We start from the raw sequence: 25,474 nt of genomic DNA on the forward strand, positions 1-25,474 counted from the left end.
ACCAGTCACATCCACAACTGGATATTGTTTTTGCTTTGGCTCCATCCCTTCATTCTTTCTGGAGTTATTTCTCCACTGATCTCCAGTAGCATATTGGGTACCTACCGACCTGGGGAGTTCCCCTTTCAGTATCCTATCATTTTGCCTTTTCATACTGTTCATGGGGTTCTCAAGGCAAGAATACTGAAGTGGTTTGCCATTCCTTTGTCCAGTGGACCACATTCTGTCAGACCTCTCCACCATGACTCTTCCTTTTGGGTGGCCCCACACCACAAACACTTCCCCAAGCTCCAAAGTAACAAGGCTTGTTTATCTGTTATGATGCATTTAGTACCTACTTTTCGGAAAATTCCTTAATATTCCTTCCTTCAAGAGGTAGAATATAATTTCCCTCTTTCTCTTTGAGTGTAGGCTGAACTTAATGGCTCACTTCTAACAAACAGAAGAGAATTGAAGTGATCATACGTGACTTTAGAAAGTGCTTGACCTCTTGCTTTTGGATCAATCTGAGGAAGCATCTCTGTGGAGAGGCCCATTAGACAAGGAACAATGGCATCCTGCCAACGGTCCCGTGACTGAACTCTCTAGGACACAAACCCTCCAGCCCTAATCAAGCCCTCAGGTGATTCCATGCTCATGAAAGATCCTGAGTTAGGAACCATGCAGGTAAATCAATCTCCAATCCTTAATCTCAAAAACTAGATAATATAATGTTTATTGTTTTAAACTGCTAAATTTGGGATGATTTGTTAATCAGCAGAAGATAATTAACACAGAAAAGGAGCAGTTTAAACTCCCAACTTGTCACATTTTACAGCTTAAAGAAAGAAGGGAAAAGTTTAAAAATGACCTGTAACTTTCAACTACAGAGTCCTGAGAAGTTCATGTCTGTCTGTATAATCTGAGCATCAATTCTTTCATCCTCCAGCCTCTCCATTTTAAAAATAAGTAAGTCATCAAAATATAACCATTACCATTAAAGTCTAATATGAATGAATGAACAAATGAATGTATGTGTACTCAGTCTTGTCCGACTATTTGTGATGCCATGGACTGTAGCCCACCAGGCTAATCTGCCCATAGAATTTTCCCAGCAAGAATACTGAAGTAGGTTGCCATGTCCTCCTCCAGGGGATCTTCCTCTCAGAGGGATCAAACCCACATCCCGTGAAGCTCCGGCACTGGCAAGCAGATTTTTTTTTTTTTTAAACCACTGAGCTACCTAGGAATCCAGGGCTAATATAACTGAAAATAATTAGATACCCTTGGGTATTTGAATGATTTTACGGTCCTGGAATAACCAAGATGGTAAAAATTCTTTAGAGGTATGTAAACATACAATTGTGTCTTATACCATACCGATTTTAATGTTTTTAGCTTATTCTGGTTATTTCCTTTGTATTTTTTATTTAGAAAAGAGAATCATAAAACGTTATGGTTGAAAAGACCATATCACCTAGAGATTTTGAAAAAATTAAGGACCTGAACTGAACATCATGATCTCTTTTCCTGACTTCCATGAATCAAATATATTACACTTTAAAACCAAATATGTAACTGTGTGCTCTATTAGATACAAGTACCAAGGGCAACAGGCTTTAAAAAAATTACAGGTAGGAATCAAATGAAGGAGACATTTTATCCATTTAATGTCATATACTTTTAACATCCTATAATTTTGGAGAAGGATAAATACTTCCTATTTTAGTGATAGTAACTCTGTAACCACCAATGGTAGGGTTATTTGAGAAACCCCGGCTTTATCCAATGCCCTATTTTACACATCAGGAAACTGAAGCCCCAAGAAGTTAAATAATTTAACCAAAATCACATGGTAGCTTATGATTTCGAGGTTAAAAATTCTACAAAATAATCTTCTATAAAGAAGTTACAAAATGGATGAAAAGTTAAACCCATTTTACCATTTTATAAATTATAAAGTATTGATGTTTTACTTTTTAATGTCAAAGCTAGAGCAATGGTTAAGAGTGTTCCTGAGAAATTTTTAAAAAATTGAAAAAAAATTTGAGCAGTGAATGGTGGGAGAACAATAAGAGGGGGTCAGTCTAAGCTTTTCTGATACAGCCAAACTAACAATGAAACTCAAAGCTGGGGTATGGTGTGTTGGGCATGTTTAGCAGGGAAAAAAAGGGTCATGAAAAGTAAGGTTTAAGAAGAATTTATCTATCAGGACAACAAGCTGGAATCAAGAGATTTAGGACCATTAAGTAAAGCTCAGTTCATCAATACTGGGAGACAGACAAACACATACAGGTGTGCAAGTCTGTAGATTTACAAAGAGAAAAGATAGACTATTTCATATGTTTTTAAACTACTGTGGTTAATTCTCTATTTTTATTTATTATACTGATACATTTCATTTAATATTATAGTTAGGTTTTATAAAATATTACTATAATGAAGATGTTTGAACCCACATTATATTCACATACCCATTCATGTATTCAACAAATACTTAACCAGCACTTACTTTGAGCAAGTAAATATTGTAGGCACTCTACAACACTTTCTGTTGTAGGCGCCCATAGTACATCTGGTAGCACTGAATTAGGTAACCAAAAAAAAAAAAAAATTAAGCCTTCTCAGTTCACACAGAACCTCTACCAAGGGTGAAATTCTTAGACAAGTGTGATATACAAAATTGCCTATATATGAAATTAGAGTAGTAATGAGTACATCCTACATTTACATGTATAAAAGCCTTTATAAGGTATGAATTTTTGATAGGGGGTTCATAAAGGAAAAATTGTTAGCAAAATGTTTTGTTAGCAAAAAATAGCATTTTTTTCTGAAGAAAAGAACTATGACTATTCAGATTTTCAAGGAGGTCTATGATTCCCGGAAGTTATTTTATCATAAAATTTTCTCCACATATGCATTTATGGACCATAAAAACCTATGATGAGTAAGGATCCAGAATGTACCATTTTTGAAACTGATAATCTAGCTTAGTTTTATTCATGTTTTCTGCATTTTACTTAAGCTATCCCTGGGCCAAACTCTCTTTGAGCCTGCTGATTCTTCACTTTACGGTTTATACTAAGCAAAAAACTTTCTAATCCTTAGCAGCCACTCCTAGAACAACACATCAACTGATTCTTGTAGCTGGTCTTTTCTAATGGATGTTAGACAAATAATTGTCTTCCAAAAGCATTTATTAAGTAGCCTTATGTGTATGACACCATACAAGGTGAGTTAAAATGGTTAATCATCTATTTTAAACAACATTTATAACAACTGATTTCAAGGACTTGGGTTCTTTATTATCATTAGGGAATGTATCTTGAATACTCTAGAAATTGTTTTCAATTCCTGTAAAAGTACAAGGGCTATAAATGATTCTTTTTGGCATATTTATGAGAATATTTACAGTGGAGTTCTTAACTAAAATATACTGCAACTGTAAGTTAAATTCTATTTTGATTCTAAAAGGAATATTCAAATTAACTAATTTCTTCTCCTATTACAATATATCTTCTGCACCTACCCACTGAAAAGTTCTTCAAAAGTCCCTTCAAGCTTTTAACTGCCAAGTAAGCCCAAGGACCTCCTCTTAGTTTTCACCTGACTCTACCTCTTCAAACAAATGCCATTTTTGACTATCCATTATTGACCTTCTTCCCTTCATATGACTTTCACAATAATAGACTGTCTGGCCGTGTTTTTTTCCTATTTTCTTCAGTTGACTTGGCCTACATCTGCACAACCCTCAAATGTGACTGTTCTTCCAAAGCATAAACCTTAGCCAGCTTCTCTCTTCATTCTCCACTCTCTGAAGAATGATAGTTAATATCCACGCACCACCATGACTTTCAATATTATTTCTGAACTAACTCAAAAATGAGCATCTCTAGGCTTGACTTAATTTTTTTTTTTTTTTTTAGGTCTAAGTTCTAATTTCCAGTTGTATGGTAAATGTCTTTGTTTGGATAACCCAGTGGTATCTAAAGGTCTTTTACCTGCAAATCTCCTTTGTTTCCTCTATCAATAACATTACACCATCCCAGGCTAGAAATCTTGAGTCATCTGTCTATGTTCCTAGTTTAAAAAGTCATCTCTTAAGCAACCTAGAGGTCCATTGACAGATGAATGGATACAGAAACTGAAGTACATATATACAATGAAGTATTATTTAACTATAAAAAAAGAACACATCTGAGTCAGTCCTAATGAGGTGGATGGACCTAGAGTCTATTAGAGTGAAGTAAGTCAGAGAGACAATACCATATATTAACGCATCCGTATGGAAGACACAGACATAGAGAACAGACTTGCGGACACAGTGAGGGAATGTGAGGGTGGGGTGAATTGAGAAAATAGCAAGGAAGCATGCACACTACCATGCGTAAGAGAGAGCAAGTAGGCATTTGCTGAGCGACACAGGGAGCTCAGCCAGGGCTCCGAGGCAACCTAGAGAGGTGGGGTGCGGAGGAGAAGGGAGAGGGTTCAGGAGGGAGGGGATCTGTGTATTCCTGTGGCTGATTCAAGCCAGTGTGTGGCAGAAGCTGACACAATATTGTAAAGCAATTATCCTCCAGTAAAAAAAAAATTTAGAAAAGAAAGTCATATAATTTTTGAGGAAATTTTAAAATGTATGTGAAATTCTTCCATTCTTGTCAATACAAAATATAATTAGACTTTTTAAATGTTTGCCATCTGCTGAATGGCGGGAAAATTTTCATTGCTGTATTAATTTGCATATACCTAATAAGGACTTCCCTGGTGGCTCAGATGGTAAAGCGTCTGTCTACAATGCGGGAGACCTGGGTTCGATCCCTGGGTCGGCAAGATTCCCTGGAGAAGGAAATGGCAACCCACTCCAGTACTCTTGCCTAGAAAATCCCACGGATGGAGGAGCCTGGTGCAGGCTACTGCCCATGAGGTCGCAAAGAGTCGGACGTGACTGAGCGACTTCACTTTCACTTTTCAATAAGTACTGAGAATAAACATTTTTTCATATACTTACTGCCCATTAACATTTCTCCTATGAATTTTCTATTCATATCCTTTGTCATCTTTCTACGACACTTTCTGTCTTACTTATGTGTAGAATGTTAACATCTAGTGTAATAACACTAATTATCTAGTGTATACTAGATAATAATTCAGACAGGTGTTCCAAATATCTTCTCCCAGCCTGCTGTTTAACTTGACTTTAGTTGGTCTATGATATCCTCTGTCCTACAAAAATTTTAAGTTTTGATACAATCAAACTAATGTGTGCTATCACTTACAGTGTAAATAGCCCATAGAATAAAAGGGAAATCATAAAGTAGTTTAAGAAATATTTAGAAATTAATTACAATAAAAATAAAACATGTGAAACTATATGCAACACAGCTAAAATAGTACTCAGATACCAGGAAATGAAAAGATTTAAAAATAAATAAGCTAAACATTCAGCAATAAAGATGGGAAAAAAGAAAATAATAAAAAGCAGGAAAAGTGAAATAGAGAGCAATAATTTTTAAAAATACAAAAGACTCACAAAATCAAAAATTGGTTGTGGAAAGGTTAATAAAACAGATAGACCTCTGCAAGAGTTACCAAGAAAAGAAGGTACAAATATGATACAAGAACAAAAAGGGAGAGATAACCATACATATAATACACACAAAAATCATAAATCAGGATTATGAACATTACACACTAACAAAGTTGAAATCTGAATGAACTGTATAAAGAACCTGTGTAAGTTGTATAAGGAAAAAAACTGAATAGAATAATAAGCAGCAAAGAAAATGTAGTCTTAAACCTCCTTTACACAAACAAAAAAAAAATTACAGGCTTAAATGTCCTTTTAAGAAAATTCCAGCAAAACCTTAAATTAATTCTTATCTTATAGCAGAAAAATTTAATAAGTGAAAGCAACCTAGATTATTTTATGAGCCTAGTGTGATCTTGATTCCAAAATTAGATAAAAATAATACAAGAAATTATAGTTCCATACTACTTATGAAAGGCCCTTGCTAAGTCACTTGAGTTGTGTCCGACTCTGTGCGACCCCATAGACGGCAGCCCAACAGACTCCCCCATCCCTGGGATTCTCCAGGCAAGAATACTGGAGTGGGTTGCCATTTCCTTCTCCAATGCGTGAAAGTGAAAAGTGAAAGTGAAGTCACTCAGTCGTGTCCGACCCTTAATGACCCCATGGACTGCAGCCCACCAGGCTCCTCTGCCCATGGGATTTTCCAGGCAAGAGTACTGGGGTGGGGTGCCATTCCCAGGCCCTTAACTAACAGTAAAACAAGAGCAAAATGATGTACCCTCAAATGCAAGGAGAGTTCAATGCCTAAGAATTCTTCAATTAACTGATCATATTAATGAAGAAAAATCATAACTTATCAATGCTGAATAAGCACCTGATAGGATTCCATGAAAAACTAACACAAAAGCAAAACCAATGTCCTACATGGAAATTCCTTAACCTGATATATATTATATACTAAAACCTACAACAAACACTAAACTTCAGGTTGAAACTTCAGATACGCTCTCAAGATTTAGGAAGAAAACAGGAATGCGAATGAGAATGTAAATTGGTACAGCCACTGTGGAAAACACTATGGAGGTTCCTCAAAAAAGTAAAACTAGAACTATCACATGATCCAGCAATTTCACTCCTGGGTATATATTCAAAGAAGACAAAAGCATTAATTCAAAAAGATACATGCTCCCCAATGTTCACAGCAGCATTATTTACAACAGTGAAGATACAAAGCACTCAAAGTATCAATCAACCTACAAATGGATAAAGAACATTCAGTGTGTTTATGGAGAAAAACAGACACACACACACACACACACACACACACACACACACGAATACTGCTGCTACTGCTAAGTCGCTTCAGTCGTGTCCGACTCTGTGCAACCCCATAGACAGCAGCCCACAGGCTCCCCCATCCCTGGGATTCTCTAGGCAAGAACACTGGAGTGGGTTGCCATTTCCTTCTCCAATGCATGAAAGTGAAAAGGCAAAGTGAAGTCGCTCAGTCGTGTCCGACTCTTAGCGACCCCATGGACTGAAGCCTACCAGGCTCCACCGTCCATGGGATTTTCCAGGCAAGAGTACTGGAGTGGGGTGCCATCCTCAGCCACAAAAAAAGAATGAAATTTTGCCATTTGCAACAACATGGATGGACTTGGAATATTATTATGCTTGGTGAAATAAGTCAGAGAAAGACAAATACTGTATATCACTTATATAAGAAATGCAAAATAATTAAACTAGTTATTTTAACAAAAAGAAACAGACTTAGATATACAGAAAACATACCAGTGGAGAATGGAGAGGGGGAGGGGCAAAACAGGAGTAAGGGTCTAAAAGAGGTACAAACTACTATGTACAAAATAAATAAGCTGTTATAAAGCACAGGAAACATAGCCAATATTTTATAATACCTATAAATATAGCATAACCTTTAATAATTATGAATCACTATTGTACATCTGAGACATACAATGTATAAGTTAACTACACCTCATTTAAAAATTTTTCTAATTAAAAAAAATTTTAAGAGAAAATCCATTACAAAAAAAAACAAGAAATGCCAATTAATATAACTACTCTCTAGCATATTAGAGTTGCTTGATCAACATCTTAAGAAATAAAGAAGAAGATGATGGGAGATTAGAGAGAAGAGGGCTGAGTTGTCCCAGCTGAGACTATCCTAGGCCATTAAGCTCCCAACTGATCCACAGACGACCACAAACAGGAGAATGAAATGTGGCAGATGTCCATCAGGGAGAACTGTGCAGCAGTCAGAAACAACAGACTGGATACATACAAAGCAACATGAGTGGGTACTAAGAACAGTAAAAACAGACTTACTAAAAAACAGATTAAGATACATGATACCATTTCTATGAACTTTAAGTTTATACAACAGGATATATATACAGTTGTTCAGTCACTAAGTCATGTCCAACTCTTTGCGACCCCATGGACTACAGCACGCCAGGTTCTCTGTCCATCACTATCTCCCTGAGTTTACTCAAACTCATGTCCATATATACAGTTAATACACTAAAAAATACCCATTAATCAAATTAAATTTGATGGCTATGAGGGAGGAAAATTGGATTTTTACATAAATAAAAGTGATAAAGAGGAATAAACAAATCAATTAAAAAATAAATAAAAGTATGAAACACGGATCTATTAATATTTTACTTTTCTATAAAAAGCTAGCTGTCCTAATATAATTTATTGAATAATTCTTCCTTTCTGTAAGCCCAGTCTACTATATACCAGGCATAAATGTATGCTTACTGCGTTTCTGGGCTCTCTAATCTTCTATTCTATCCAACTACTCATCTGTGGGCCAATATCACATTCAAAAATTTTATATAATTTTATGCATAGGAGGGTAAGTACCACATATTTTGTTCTTTTGCAGTATAGACTACTTTTGGATCTCTATCCACAAGTTTGTCAATTCCACCAAAAAAAGGTCCTCTTAGAATTTTGACTGGAATTGTATTGAATTTATACATGACTCTTGAGAGTCCCTTGGACCGCAAGATCCACCCAGTCCGTTCTGAAGGAGATCAGCCCTGGGATTTCTTTGGAAGGAATGATGCTAAAGCTGAAACTCCAGTACTTTGGCCACCTCATGCGAAGAGTTGACTCATTGGAAAAGACTCTGACGCTGGGAGGGACTGGGGGTAGGAGGAGAAGGGGACGACAGAGAATGAGGATGGATGGCATCACCCACTGGATGGCATCACCCACTCGATGGACATGAGTCTGGGTGAACTCCGGGAGTTGGTGATGGACAGGGAGGCCTGGCGTGCTGCAGTTCACGGGGTGGCAAAGAGTTGGACATGACTGAGCGACTGAACTGAGGAGAAAAATTAACAACTTTACCATGTCCAGTTTTCCATGTGTTTATGGATTAAAGATTAAAGGAACCAATAAAATCGGTTTGGTCTGTTTTTCTATTGTTTCTTAAGGAAGTTGTTGTATCTCTTCATTTAGTTATGTCCCTCCATAAAGTAAAGTTCTTATTTTCATACAGGTATTGCATATACCTGTACCTAATTAAATTTTTAAAACTATGTGAATGGGGTCTTTTTTGTCTCATTGCTCTGGTATCACAGCAAGCCTGATGAGCCTTCTAAGCAATTTTAAAATCTATTTGTTGTTGTTGTTAAGTTGCTCGGTAGTTGTGGTGCACAGGCTTAGTTGCTCTGCTGCTTGAGGGATCTTCCTGGACCAGGGATTGAACCCATGTGCCCTGTACTATTCTTTACCACTGGACTACCAGGGAAGTTTGAAATAGTGTATTCTGAATGATACTGATGTTTCCAGACATTGTTGAGATTCTGCTATGACAGTTAAAAACTGACCTGAATATAACTGGAAAAAAATATACAAGGTTGTGTTTTATTTAGTTAGGTACAATGTTCTATATATGTCTAGTTTATCAAATTTGTTAATCCTGTGGTTCAGTTCTTTGATGTCATTTTAAATTTTGTGTCTGCTTAATTTGTCAGTTTTGACAGAGGTGTTTTTAAAATCCCAGTTTTGTAAACACATCGACTTAGCCTTGCAATTCTTAAAGTTTTTACTTTATTTTCTGGTGGTAGCTTGCACAGCTTGTGGTATCTTAGTAGATCTTCCTGCAGTGGAAGCAAGGAGTCCTAACCACTGGACCACCAGGTAATTCCCAAACGTTTTTACTTTAAATAATATTACAAGGCTATGTTGTTAGACACATATAAGTTTATGATGATTATATTTTCTGGACTGTTCCTCTTGGCAGTCTGAAGAGCCTTTGGCCCAATTAATTTGTACCCTGAATTCTATTTTAGTAGATTAGCTTTATTTGGTTAGTATTTCTCTGATAAACATGTTTTTCCATTGTTTTTATTTAATTTTGTTTTGTGTATCTGTTAAAAATAGCAGACTCATGTTAAGATCACAATTGGTAATTTTAATATAACTGATGTTTTGGACTATTTCTACTGTCTGGATCTATGATTTGCATTTCCATACTTTTTTCCTCCCCTCTTCTGTTGCTTTTTTGTTAAGATTGGTTAAAAATTTAATTTATTCCCTAACCTACCCCCCAACTTAGTACTTTGGAAGCCATACTTTCTATTTCTATTATTTTAGTATGCTCTAGTTACTTAAAATAAATGTTCTTTTCACTTCTCATCTTCTTCAGATCATGTTTCACACAGCTCCTATTTTATTCAAAGGCCACCAAAATCTGGTTCCACTCTATCTTTCTAGGCTCATTTCTCTCAACCATATACATCTATGAAGCCTAATTAAACTACATTACTTATCAGTTTAAACTACAATACTTATCAGCTTCTAAATAAAATACAAAATTTCTGAAATTCTGTTCTGGTTCATGACATTTTCTGATTCATTCATTCAATCAACAAATATATGTTACTCAAAACCCACTTGGAGCCTGGCTTTGAGCAATACCAGTAAACACAACAGATATGGTCTCTGGCTTTATGAAGCATGGAGTGAAAAAATTAAACAATAAATATAAATATAATAAAGTAAAACTTCATGAATTCAGACAAATGTTAACTGGGAGGTGGCGCCCATCTTGCACTCTGTATTCTCCAACAGCAGTCACTGGAGAACACAAATACCAGCAGGTGGCACCAAACCACCTAAATCTGACCTTAGACTGATTTGGATACCTTATTCTGAATTCCACACACACATTTCCTCATCCACACAGACTGACTCGGGTCATTTTATTAAATTCACAACAATGTCATATTTTGAATCACGTCTGCGATGTGAATTTTTTAGAATTACTTACGACTTTATCATGGGAGTTTATTGTATCATAAGTTCTGTAGGTGCCAATCAAAAAAGAAAAAAGGAATGGGAGTCTCCAACAAAATAGCAAAACTGTCACAGCTGAGACTGAAGAGTATCAGCTAAAGGTCCTCTCTCTGAGAAAGTGACTTTCAAACTATATCTGAAAGATGACCAGGAATTAAAAGCTAAAAAATGCAAAGTAATGTGTTCCAGAAAGAGAGCAGCATGTATGAGCACCCTAGGAAGATAAAGCTTGATTTAAAGGAAAGGTGAAAAGACAACAGTGTATGTGTATGTCTGGGGTAAGGGTACTGGGTAATTCATCAGAGTGTAATGTTTATGAGCTTGGGCCCTGGAGCCCTAGCTAACTTACCATCTGACTTATCATGACTTGAAGTTATTGTTCCACCACTTAAATAGCTGTCTAGCTTTAGAAAGGTTATTCAGCCTAGGGTTGCTAAAAGTATTAAATCTATTATTATATAAAGCCCTAAGAACTATTCCTGGCAATACAGTAAAAATATATTAATGTTAAGAGTTTTGTTGCTATTATTGTTGTTATTGTTTCTAGATGGATGAGAGGAGACAAACTATTCTGTGTCTTGAAGGCCATGTTAAAAGTCCTGAATATTGGGATCTCCCTGGTGGTCTAGTGGTTAAGAATCCACCTTGCAATGCAGGGAACATGGATTCGATCCCTGGTAGGCGAATTACGATCCCACAGGCCCCAGAACAACGAAGCCCAACTGCCTCAACTACTGAGCCCAAGAGCCACAATTACAGAGTCCAGCGTCTGTACACCACCAGAAAAGGTCTCACAAGATGCAAGGAAGATCCCGAGTGGTGCAACTAAGACCTGACACAGCCAAGTAAACAAATAAATAAACCTGAAATTTATCCCAAGTGCAGTCAGAACCCACTAAAAGGTTTTTCAGGAAGGGAATATCACATTTCAATTTATAAATATATTTTTTAAATCAACATGAATGAATTGATTAGGGCTGGGGGCAGGAATGGAAATAAGATCTACCGGAAGACCAAAGGTCATCACAATAGCTCATATAAAAAATAACCACAGGTTGGACTAGGCTAGTAGCAATAAAGTTGGAAAGAAATTGTTAGATTTACGATATATTTTGGTGGTAAAACTGATGTGATCTGGTAATGGACTAGGAGGTTAAGGGAGGAAAGGGTATAAATGATGACTTCCTACAATACCCAGCCCCAAATCTTGAATAAAGTCTTCCTTACTGTGTGTGCTTTAATGACTGTCACTGTTTTGTTTTTTTTAACACTTCTCAAATGAGAGTTATCTTCCCAAGTTCAGCTAAACTATGAACTTTCCATCACAGGAGCTAATAGCTGTCTCCTCACAAGACTCTTTACATTATAAAGAGCTTTTTTTCTAAATATATATTTTCCCTAATAGAGGCAAGTTCCTTTATAGTCAGTCAAGGCTGTATTTCTTGTTCCAGCCCACATAAAAAAAAGTGCTACATGCAGTACAGGCAGTCTTGAATAACCCCACAAATGGTCTCAAAGCCAAGGCAACTCCTCAAGTTCTTTTCTTTGCTTGAAAGGAAATTCAGTTTGCTTTCTTCTCCTTTCAATTATTCTATCTTTGGGGATTCTGTTTCCCTTTAGATTAGTTGCAGAATTAACTAGTTTTCATTGGCATCCCCATTTCCTGAAGCCACCAAAAACAAGTATTTATGGATTCTTTTTGTTGAAGTGTTTGCTACTAATTCTACTGAAAAATGAAAGGTAACAACAAAATTAAACACAAGGTTATATTATCTTATAATAGTGGTCTTTAATTTATAGTTCCTGACTCCCTTTGTGACAGGGTAAACTGAATGCCCCTTACTTTTATTCCCAAGGATGAGGTTCACCAAAAGTTCTTTCTTTTTTGTGTGTGAAGGCCTTTCTTCCCAGAATATTGCCTGTAGATGAAGCCTAGACATAATAATCAGTGTCTTATCTCAAGAAGATAACTGGAACTTCTAAGGGTCTCCTAGTTAAGCATGTAATGCAGCAATCAAATTAAAAACAAATGCTATTCTGCCAGCCTTGTTTTTTTCCAAACCAAATGGCTAAAGCTTACTGCTGTAAATCCAAATAGATGTTAACTGTGCTATTTGAGTTCTTTCTCCTCTTCAACCAAATCCTTGGTTCCCTCTTCAAAACAATTTTGCATTTTAAATTATTATTCTAAGTCTTTATTTTACGAGGATTAAGTTGAAGGAAAAAAAGGTAGGAAAAACAAAACAAAAACAGGATTCAGATTCTCCTAAAAGTCGCATCAAACAACATGCATAATAAGAACTCCTTTTTTGCTAACTGCTTTAGAGACCTAACTCTTTTCTTTTCGATGTAAAACTTTCTAGGTTTACCTTTTGTAAGCTCATCTAGTCATAAGAAAATCTCTAAATTCTGGCTAACGAATAATTCATTTTGTTCAAATATATTCTTAAAAAACTCCTGGAGGATAACTACTTATTATCATGACTCAGTCTTACAGAAAACATATGAAAAGTATTTTCATCAAATTAAAAAATTTTAATTGTTCATTCCTTTTAAGTAAGATATATATTTTGGCTGATTTAAAAAGTAAAAGGAAATCAAACAGTTACAACCAAATGCTGAATTTAAATGTGGAGAATATGGGATATCCATTATAAAAATCTGTACTTCATCTTAATAATGTCTAAGAGAAAGAAAGGAAATTAGCTATATTCCTTCTTTCCTTGATATACTTACTCAATTAAAAAATTACAGAAATGTAAAAAAAAATTTAAATAAAAACTAATCCTATCTCATCTCCTAATCCCATTCCCAGATTGTAACTAAGCGCAAACACCGTGAGTTCTTAGCCCCATTCCCTGATTTTTTGTGAGTGGGAAGAAGTCACTTATGCTTCTGATGGCAGTATTTCCCCATGATTTTTTTTTTTTTAAAGGGTGAGATTGACAAATGCTTAATTCCATTTGACTTGCTTCTCTGTCCCTAAACCCTCTGCCTTAACAGTCAACTATGCCCTTTTGATAAAATTTAAATATGACCCACCACAGTAGAAATAATTCAATCTAGAACTTACAGACTAACTACTACACTTGGTTATTTTTTGTCTTTCCTCACCTTTCCCCAAGCTTATCTACTTAATACTATTATCTCCTCAAATGCTTGATTTTCTCAACTTAGTTGGTAAGCATCTTTGAGGCCAGCCACCATGTTATAGTCAACTCTGAATCACTTACTCCCTAGGAGCTGTGAGTACTTTGCATATAATAGGTACTTTGTACACGATAGATGTTAGTTCACCAGTATCACAACTATGCTTAAAAACTGACATATGGAGGAGGAAAAGGGAGAATTTACCTGTTGCTTCGATTGCTTAAAAAGAAATGGTTCATGAATTTATTATTTTAGCTTAACTGAAAATACTAACTGTAAAGAACAATTTCAGGAGTTGTTAATTTATGTAATCTGCTTTGTGATACAGAAATTTTACTCTAAGGGGAATTTACATGTTTTCTCCACTAGAGCCTGAGCACTGCCTGAATGCAGACACTGCCTCTTTTGTCTATCGCTCTAACCCCGTGCTTTAAACAGTGAGAGCCACTCAGTCGTGTTCAACTCTTTGTGACCCCATGGACTATGCAGTCCATGGAATTCTCCAGGCCGGAATACTGGAGTGGGTAGCCTTTCCCTTCTCCAGGGGATCTTCCCAACCCAGGGACCGACCCCAGGTCTCCCACATTGCTGGCGGATTCCTTACCAGCTGAGCCACAAGGGAAGCCCATGCTTTAAATAGTACCTGATATATAGCAGATGCTCAATGAATGTTTACTGGTGAATTAATTAATAATAGTAATGCACTACATCATCTCATACAAACCTGAAAGAACTTTAGTATGTTTTCACCCTCAACAGCTGGAGAAGGCAATGGCACCCCACTCCAGTACTCTTGCCTGGAAAATCCCATGGGCGGAGGAGCCTGGTGGGCTGCAGTCCATGGGGTCGCTAAGAGTCGGACACGACTGATCGACTTCACTTTCACTTTTCACTTTCATGCATTGGAGAAGGAAATGGCAACCCACTCCAGTGTTTTTGCCTGGAGAACCCCAGGGACCGGGGGAGCCTGGTGGGCTGCTGTCTACGGGGTTGCAAAGAGTCAGACACGACTGAAGCGACTTAGCAGCAGCACCCTCAACAGCAATCTTTGTGATGGGTAAAATACAACACAGTAAGAAACTACAGTATTAACTGAGTTCTCACAGTGGCAGAAGCTCTTTTAGCGCTATCATTCCCAACAGTCAAGAGAATGGTTCCCAAAGTATGAATCCTGGGCCAACAGCATCAACGTCATTTGGGGACTTGGTAAAAATGCAAATTCTTCAATTCCACCCCACTGAATCACAAATCCTGGAGGTGAGGCCTAGCAATCTGTATTTTAATAAGCACTCTAGATGATTATGGTGAATACTGAAGTCTGAGAACCACTAGTCACAGAAATTTTTTTTATGGAAATCAAAGGGATCTCAAACCAACAAAAAAGTAAAGAAAGATTAGATGAGGCTTCTAAGAAATGTACTTGATGTACAAACACTAGAATGTTTTTAGAATAAGTTAAGTCAAGCCATTAAGTGGCATGAAAAACTACCACTGTACAGTTAAGAGGTTTTTTCCTTTTCCTTAGCAGAAATCATAAAACTGTATTCAATAAGAAACATATTTAAAGTGGCTTTCAGATCCCTACTATGAGCTGTTAAAGAAAGAGAACAGAAGTAGTGCCGAATGTGGAGAAGAAAAGGAAGATAAGGTAGACAGCTAAAATAAGACGTGAATGAAATAGAGGAAAACTGTCTTTTAGATCCACCTGAAATTTAGCACCTTACTTTTAAATGAAGTACAAACTACAGTAGTTTTCACAGTCACATTATCTGTGACCTCATGACCAACAGAAATCATAAAATATTTTCATATCGTATTATAGTTATTACATATTTCTCAAAATATAATTGATGGTCATCACCACTTTGAAATTATAGCAGTAAATTTGATCTGCCATTAAATCTCATTATTTAATACATTATTAAGGACACATGTATTAATATATCACAATTAAAAATAGCCTGAAAGCTATATTTCAATATATTTGGTTCCTTGGTATTCCTAGGTATTTTATATATTTAAAAACATTAAATATGAGAGAAGGTCCACAGGCTTTACCACATGGCCAAAAAGGCCCACAATACAAAAACATTAAAAAATCATGCAAAAGCTAATAGTTAACAGTTGTCTTAAAAGTGTTCTTGTTCTTAAGTTATGCGCCCCTTCACAAATCTGAGAAAATGTATAGACCCTTTCCCAAGTTTACAACAGGGCATGAGGCGTGCAGAAGGGACAATGATTCCTCCTCCTGAAACAGCACTATATCAAAGCACCCATATCTTGATTCCTAAAAGAAACGCTAGTTGTGCTAACTTCTTTAATCTCTATTAACTTTTAGCTTAGTATAGGCAATGAGCACATCTATAGCCCAAATCTGCTGAGGCAGACAATTTAGTGGAAAGTGAATAAGAATAGTCAACTAGCTTAAAATTAGGAAACTGAATGAGGAGCTAAGGACTTCAGTCGTTATTTCAGGTAATGCTTTTATTGTCTTACTTTACTTTTCATTTACAGTACTCAATATTTTGGAAACAAATTTGTATAAAAAACATACTTTGTTTAAAACCCTTAATAAAGCTTCCCACCACCTTTTAGATAAGGCCCAAAAAACAGAAATAAAGGTTTCAGAGTCCTCACCAGTTAAGCTTTTACTTCTTTCGCTTCATTTTAATCCCCTTTCCTTGCCATAAACCATAATCTAGCCATATTGGATACCTTTCTGCTAATTAAATACACTATGTTCTCCTTCCTCCAGACTTTCAGACATGCTATTCACTACATGGCTAGTTACTTCACACCTTTCAAACCTGTTTAAATGTTACTTCCTCATGAAGGCATTCTCTGACCTCCTAGCCATTCCTCTGCTGTATGCTCTCTAAACCTTTCATCAATCCTACCATAACACTAACTCATCACATTGTATTGCAGCAATGTGTTTAACTGTTCATCTTTTCCACAAAGCGGAAAGCCTGGTGAGGGCAAAGGCAGGGTCCTGCTTATCACAAGAATTTCAGCTCTGAGCCTGACAGGCTGTAGGTCTGCAGTAAAAGCTGGGAGAGGAATGGATTTGCCTACAGTTTTAAAGCATTCCTATTTGTATGCCTAAGAAGCCTGAGCTGTCCCTACTTTGTAACACTTGTAACCTTATATGCTACTCATTTAAAATTTTATATAATCTGCATTTAACCCTCTCCACAGTCTGAGTTAATAAAACTGTATTACTTAGACACATTGTTATATATAAAATTGGAAGTTATTAGTGTTTAAAAAACAAGTCTGAGTGCAAAGAAATGAATTCGACTAGTTTCCCAAACTAAACAAATATCCTTTAATGATCTACTGTCTGGATATACTTATCTTTCCTTTTATATAAAACAGATGTTTCTTGAAAAGTATACAAATACCATTTAAAATCATTCCTTGTGTTTTATTAATTGATGGGGTAATTCTTTGCTTTTGACCACTAGAAATCTGTGGCTATTTAAAGAAGCCTTTAAAGGATCCTGTTCTAAAATGATAGTTTAAAAGCTTTCTAAGTCACAAAATTCAATTAAAAACTGCCAATTATGATAAAATTCTACTTTTTTTTTTTTGGCCCTGTGGTGGCTTGAGGAATCGTAGCTCCCCAACTAGGGCCCTAGCAGTGAAAGTACCAAGTCCTGACCACTGGACCACCAGGGAATTCCCGAACTACCTCCTGAGTTAAGTAAAAGCATCATATTAGAATACTTTTTCATCTTCTATACTCTCCATAATCTAAAATTGTATCTTATGGTTATTTTGTATACTTTTAAATAACATAATTAAATGGTGCTTTAAATACCCTCTCTCAAAAGACAGTAAAGAATTTAGAGATCTTAACATACATAGGGGAGAAGGCAATGGCACCCCACTCCCGTACTCTTGGCTGGAAAATCCCCTGGACAGAGGAGCCTGATAGGCTGCAGTCCATGGGGTCGCTAAGAGTCAGACACGACTGAACAAGCAACTTCACTTTCACTTTTCACTTTCATGCACTGGAGAAGGAAATGGCAACCCACTCCAGTGTTCTTGCCTGGAGAATCCCAGGGACGGGGGAGCCTGGTGGGCTGCTGTCTATGGAGTTGCACAGAGTCGGACACGACTGAAGCGACCTAGCAGCAGCAGCAGCATATATAGATATCTCCACAACTGCAACTCATCTCATTTTTCATAAACCAGATATTTTGATATCTAATTCGCAGATAATGGGAATTCCAGGAAGATTCATAACTGCATGATAACACAGTTCATTAATTCTAAGACATTTTTTCACATTTTGGAATCTCTGAAATCGGTGTATTTCACAATTGATGATATCCTAAAATTTATAATTGCCAGCATTTTTTCTTTCAGTGGTCTAAAAATGTTTCTTACTTTTGATGGCATCTGAGATTAAATGAAACACTGTCAATAAAATATTTAAAACTTTTCTCTAATAATGCTAACTAAATAATAGTGTAATTGTAACTCAAACAATTCTAGAATCAAAACTAAATAAACAAGATTTACACTTTACCTTTTTAGAAAACTAGTGACCAGGCTAAACTCAAGAAAATAGATGACTGAAAGAAAACACTTCTCAAAAAGTTATTTTAGGAAAAAGTATAGATTAGTAGCAGAAATAACAGACATGAAAAAAAAAAAAAAGAAACAGACTTGAAGATGTTCAGTCAGTAGTAACTCCCAAGGAAGTGGAGGCAGGAAATAGCTCTAGAGTTTTATCCATAAAAAGAAACAAGTATTAGGAACAAGACAGGGGATTTAATTTTAGATAGCAAATTATTTAGGAAGAAAATTACTATTTTAATCTTTCTCCTATAAGGAGGACCCACTGTCAGCCTTTAAACAAAAATATGGTAGAGGGAGTAGAAATAATTATAATTAAATGTAAATTGTAAACATTCTTAATAAATTAAAGACCAACCTACCAGCATTGTCTTCCTTCTGGCTCAATCTGTTTCCCCTTCAGGTAATCCTAGGAAAGGGGCTCCTTTTCAGATCCCCAGTTTTTCATGTCGATCTTCTACCTCCCTGTGGCAACAATATTTTCTAATTAAAAGAGTCCTCTTGTGCCACAGGGAGGATTTCTGACGGTATAACAAATACAAACGTTATTCACAACTCATCATGAAGTCAACCTAGTCTTGAGATTCTTCAAAAAAGAAATTTGGTTCCTTATTTTTCAAGAGAAATCTGATTTTTATTTTTTAAAACTCCATTTCAAAAAAGCTAATCTTTCATTTATTAAAAAGAAAAGCACTACTTTTCTATTGAAGTATATAAAAATTCTTATCATTCATCTATCTTTTCAGCTAATCTCTAGACACAATTTTGTTGATCACAAAAAAAAAGCTTTCTGAGTTCTCTTGACAATTACTTTAACTAGTAAGACCAACCTTTTATATTTTGATACCTGGTTAAAAACCAAAGTCCTGTTTCCAACAATCAGAAGAGAGTAGCAGGAAGCTATCAGATCCCTTTCAGTCAATGTTTGTTAGTAAAGATTAATAAATAAGTCTATGTGCATTATATAACATGATGCTAATTATGCTTAAAACATACATTAAAAAAGATAAGCAGGGAATTTAGAAAAGTGGTAGTTCCTGTCCCCTCACTGGTAAGATTATGGGTTATTTTCGCTGTTTATTCTTTGCAATACTTTCCAGTTTTTCCAGTGAGCATGTATTGCTTTTGTTAGATGAAAATATAAGCAAGAATGAATAAAACTTACTGTGATTTTTAAGATAAAGTTAATCTAAGTATGAAAACATTATGGCTTTGATATATTCTGGATGACAATATTTATGTTTTGGATAAGTACCTTTTTATACTTTAAATAACCCAACAGTATCCAATAGCTTTTTATAGCTTATATAAAAAAGAAAACACATTTAAGATTTTACATATATGATTCTTGATTATATTGCAATTCTAAGTCAAAACTCAATTTGCTTCAGTCTATATTTCTTAACAGTTATGTGTTAAACACTATGTTATATATTATATTTAAATAAAATAAATAGAATAAAAGTATGGGCCCTGTATTCAAGGGGCTTGTATGCTTACTTTGAAACCAAAAGGAGTATACACACAAGAATTGTATAAGAAAGTAAATGATTAAGTGCCTACATGCAGATGGTCTAACAGATCAGGAGAGGGAGTGTAGGCAGTTGCATGTAGCTGGGCCTGAAAGTATGAATAATACTTGACATTCTTGATAGAAAACTATATTTGAGCAAAAGCTCAAAAGCATAAATAGCACAGGCACCTAGAGGGCAGAAAGGAAATAGCTACAGTGTTTCTGAAGATCAGAAGGCCAGATTTAAAAGGCTCTACTTCTGGATAATTCCGTGGGTCAATGAATTTGGTAGAGGAGTGGACTTGGAAATCTGATAAACAAAAGAGCTTCAGGAGAATGGTAAATGTAGATACCAGAGCACAGAAAGTTAAGGAAGGAATGAGAAAGAACAAGTACAGGCTTATGGTATAAAACATTTGTCTTTTTAAAAAGTCCAAGTGAAAGGAAAGAGAAGTACTACAACAGAGAAGTAGAGAAGTATTAAACAAATGTGTGTTTCAATGTATAAAAGGCCTTCTCCATATTGAAGGCACAAAGAGAGGTGTTAATGAAGTTAAGGAACACTTACGGAGTACTTACATCACAAGCACTGAGTTTTATAGGTTTATTTTATATAATCTTCACAACCTTGAACTCCTATCTTAGGACAGTAAGATAGACTCTGAAAAGGTTAATTATTGTCAAGTAAGTGATAAAGCAGAAACCTGAAACCACGACTAACTAACCCAATGAATACTCTTCCTTTTCCTACTAAAGAGAGCTACTTAAAAGGCTTAAAAGAAAAAAAATTAAGCTCAAGATTAGTCACCCAGGATTTTCTATCATATCTGACTACTCTCTAGCTCTTGTTCACATCTTCAAAATGTAAACATTCCTTAAGGTTAATTTCTTAATTCTGTGTCCTTTGTTCTTGATCAGAGTGACAAATGCAGAATTTAAAATCTTGCCCTGAGGAAATCTTTCAAATTCCTCTCCCCTGGGAGCTTTCATTTATCTCTATGGCTTCAATGAGCATGATTCTCCAATTACTCTCTCCTTGACCTTTCTGTACTAAGCGTCAGTTGTACTAGATAAGTCTTTCATTTGCTCTATGGATCTATTTCCCACCCTCCACTCTGTTCTCTGTCCCAGGAGGCTGACTTCCCTGGGCTCCTTCTATGTGGCACTGCCCTCAAGTCAGCTATGTCCTCTGACCAAAGGTTCCAGATTCTCTCAAGGTAACCCTCCTTCCAGGGCTCTCTTCTTCTGGGTTCCAGTAACCCTTCCCTCTGGCCCTTGGGCCAAAGGAAAGAAATAACTCTATTATTGCTAGCTCAGGAGTACCACGCTATCACTTATGGTCACCCTACACTGACTGACATATTTGTAACTATCCATTTATTAAAACATCCTTTAAATTATCCTAATTTGAATATGCTTTCTCTTTTGTGATGGGACACTAACCATACATTTACATGTCTTTTTAAATACCTAAATATATCCCCTCAGATGCCCTGCTTCAAATCAAAATCAACATGCTTACTGTCAAACTTATCTGCCTTCCCCAGACTCCTTTATGATACTTTCATCACTATTAAGGTTAAAAAAAAACTGAGTAATATCTTAACTAACTGTTTCTTCCCATAATCTATCATGCCAAGCCTTATTAGATCTCACATAGTAGTACTGCTTATATAAGCCCCTTCTGTTCCTACTGCTTCTGTGCATGGGCTCGGCACTCAGTCATGTCCAGCTCTCTGCAGTCCATGGGATTCTCTCGGCAAGAATATTGGAGTAGGGTGCCCTTTCTCCTCAAGGGGATCTTCCTGAACCAGGAATTGAACCCAAGTCTTTAAGTCTCCCACACTGGCAGGTGGATTCTTTAACATTAGTGCCACCTGAGAAGCCCCCTATTGCTTCTACCTTGTCTCAGTACTTCTCAAGCCATCCCTGCCTCATACTACAACAGCTAGTCTTTCCGCTTCATCTTTACAATTCATCCTCTATCTACTACTAAGCATCTATGATTATCTACTCAAAACCCTCCAAACCTTGCTGTTTCTTATATGCTTAATTACTAACTTAAGTTCAAATTACAAACCAGTCACAATTCTTAATGGAACCTATTAATATCTTATTTACTCAGTATCTCCTAAACGTATCTTGAATTTCTACATTCCACCCATTTGTTAACTCTATTTCCACATTCTACATGCCATTCGCCTACCTGCTACCTCATCCAAATCCTATCATTTGTCTTCCTCCTTTACTTTCTCTAAAACATTCCCTAATCCTATAATCGAACTTTCCTCTTCTGAACATTTCTTTGAATTTATAAATAGTGCTCAATTGACTTTATGTTGGTTTATATTTTTTTATAATATATGTATCTTATCCTCACAAAATATAAATTACTACCTCCTTGTGGGAAACAAACATGTTGAACACAGTGCCCTGGCACGTAACAAACACAAAATATTTACTAATATGTCTTCATAAATTGAAGTGGAGGGTTATGAGTGTAAATATCGTTTAAGTTAAGGTACAAAATGAAGAAGCAGATGCTAAACAGCTCAATCTTCTCAGGCAGGTCTTAAAAGTTTTCTAGGAAAACTTATTATTGATTGTATTGGTATAAACTTATTACTTTTTACATGGTAATCTATAACAACCTTTTAAAATTTATATTATTTATATATATATATATATTTTTTAAAGAGTGAACATAAAAACTGAGTTTCCGCATCTTAGTAGGAAATCTAAGAGATGCCTCTCCACCCCCAACTCGACACATCAGTCTCTCCAGCAGCCTCCTAAAACTGCTGGAGTCTGCAGCCACTGACAAAGGTATTTTAGTCTGCCAGAGTCGAGACCACCCTTCATCCATACTTTGTTACTATTCCTCAAAAGTTCCTTATGATTACTAAACTTTAGTTATCATCAAAAAGCAACTTATAGGTTTAGATGAATATGTCTGCTTTTTTAAAGTTTCAAATATATTTGGTTTTCCTATATAACTTAAGAGATTACTATTACACACAAGCTCTGTGAGGGAAATGTAGATATTCAGTCTATAAAAAATGTGAAGCAAGACAGCCTATAGTTATCACTAACAAAATAAGAAATCATTTTATACACAAAATAATGAAGACAGCTAAATGTACATCATTATATGATTTTAGTACTCCTGCCTAGATGACACTATAAATACTGCTTCTCATACAGACATGTATGGGTATACAGGAATGGAAGAAAAACTTCAATGAAAACATGCAGAGAACTGATATAACAGACCAATAAGCACAATTATGAACACTTGTAGACTAATGTAATCTAAATAATGATGTAGGATCATTCCAAGAAGTGTTTCCCAGATGTGCAAAAGGTACTCTTTTCTATACAGATCTCATTTCTACCAATTCACCAAACAGAAACTGCTACAGCCATCTTATAAATATTCCTTTCCTTTCCTTCCCAATTATTTTCTTCTCTAAAACATACATATATCTGAGATTTAAATGAAATATTTATTATCACCACAAGAAATGAACCTGATCCAAATCCACTAAAAGGAAACATGTATTACAATAAGTCATAACAAGCTTTATTCATCTGTGTAGGTTCTAGATATCAGGAGAATTAAAATTTATTTAGATTTTAATTCATGTAAAAACACATTTTAGTCTTTAAGAAAAAACATAATTCAGCTCAGATTAACTGATTTTAAACTAATCTATGTATATTCACAATCTTATTAAGTTACTATGAGCCAGGGCATTTTTAAATAAGTTAGTATATTGTAGTCTCCAAGTTCTGCATGCCTTATGATGAATAAATATGAGTGTTCTGATTATAGATGTATGAGCAAGTAGCTTTCATTATGAATTTGGCATTGCTTTAAAAAAGTTATATCTGAATGTTATATCTTATAGTGTTGTTCTGTAAAGAGAGCCAAGAATAGCTAAACTATCCTATTCTATATTTTTAGAAGTAATATGGATTTCAGAAGTAAAATGACTTTTAAAATCCATGAGCCAGAATGGAATTAAAAACAAAATGTAAGATGAACTTTTCAGTACTTTTAGTCTGTTTCAGAATAATATGTTATTTATTAAAGTTTCCTTTTAGTGTTGAAGAAAAATAAATCTAAAAAATATTATCAAGTATGCAAAAACTACTTTTATAATGCCATTAAAGTAACTGTTCTTCTATCCAGACTTTGTATATCCTCTTTTTTGATATTATAAATAATCACTTTTATCTCTGTAATGCAAATTATATCATCACCCCTCAGTTCAAGAAGAAAATAAAATCTCTTAAATGGATTATATTCACTTCCTATTTGGAATTCTTTTTGCCATATTAATTTAAATCAGTGAACTGTTGACCATCAACTGTATAACCGTTAAGATCTGGTGAACGGGCTCTGGTGTTTTAATGTGAATTTAGATTTCTACTGATATAAATTTGGCACTGTAATTTTCATTTTTCCAAGTTTACAATTTACTACCAAAATCATAGTTGTTTTTTTTTTATCAAAACATTTTCCAGAAATTTCAATCAGTTCTATTTTTTTAATTCAGCTTAAGCGATCACATTTTTCCTGTTCCATTAGTTCTACTTAGTTATGCCCCTGTAATAAAATCAGTTAGAATATCTACTTCAAAATATCATCCTGCATAATACTTTTTATAAGTGCTCTTCTTTTCCTAAAGAGGAAAGTTCATCTCTGCCACTAAACTTATAGCTTCAGACTGGAAAACTCTCCAAACTCTCAAAAAAAAAAAAAGTATCTTCCTGCCACTTGCACTGTAAATCAAGTATCACTCCAGACTACAGCCACGAAGTCTTTATGAAGTGTTAGCTATCTGTTTTAATAAAATGACTGGATTACCACTGCACACGGGGTTTGCCAGCACAGCTGTCATCACTGTACCTCCAAAGAGCGAGGTAAGTTTCAATCCCTCAGCTCAACAATAAATAAAACTGTGGAGGAAGAACAGGTTTAAGCTGGAGGAAGCTAATAGTCCTAAGGGAATACAACTGGGCCTCAACAAGCAGAAAGACATCAAATAAAAATTTTTAATCATGAGATTCTGCTACATTTAAAGAAATTTATCTAAAGTACTAGAGGTTTTTATTAGGATTGTAAACTAAATATAAGGATTTCTTTTCCTATTAACTAATAAAGAAAAAATTTTAATGTTTATTTTATAAAACTGTCACTATAATCTTTCTGGTAAAAAAAATCCCTTTTTCTTTAGGGTCATGGCAAAAATGAACAGGTTTCTCCAAGAATTATACATACCAATGCCCAACTAAACATACAGTTATCTCACCACAGACTTAATGAAATACCAAAATTTCTAAGAAGACAAAAAAGGAAAGAGGAATTTGAT

The 25,474-nt window shown here is 35.4% G+C and overlaps 1 protein-coding gene across 7 annotated transcripts in view; it reads right to left on the bottom strand.

The window, feature by feature from the left end:
• Positions 1-25,474, bottom strand: part of ELF2 (E74 like ETS transcription factor 2) — a 97,062-nt gene that overhangs the window by 26,093 nt on the left and 45,495 nt on the right. The window contains exon 2 of one of the 7 annotated variants that reach the window (XM_018061548.1): positions 18,946-19,048. The exons of 5 other annotated variants lie outside the window; for them this stretch is intronic. The gene's annotated coding sequence lies outside the window, so the exon portion shown is untranslated. Of the gene's footprint in view, positions 1-18,945; positions 19,105-25,474 lie in introns of all 7 variants that reach the window. One more of the 7 variants, XM_018061549.1, reaches the window with a different exon arrangement.

Source organism: Capra hircus, chromosome 17 (assembly GCF_001704415.2).
Source record: "Capra hircus breed San Clemente chromosome 17, ASM170441v1, whole genome shotgun sequence".
Classification (NCBI taxonomy): domain Eukaryota; kingdom Metazoa; phylum Chordata; class Mammalia; order Artiodactyla; family Bovidae; genus Capra; species Capra hircus.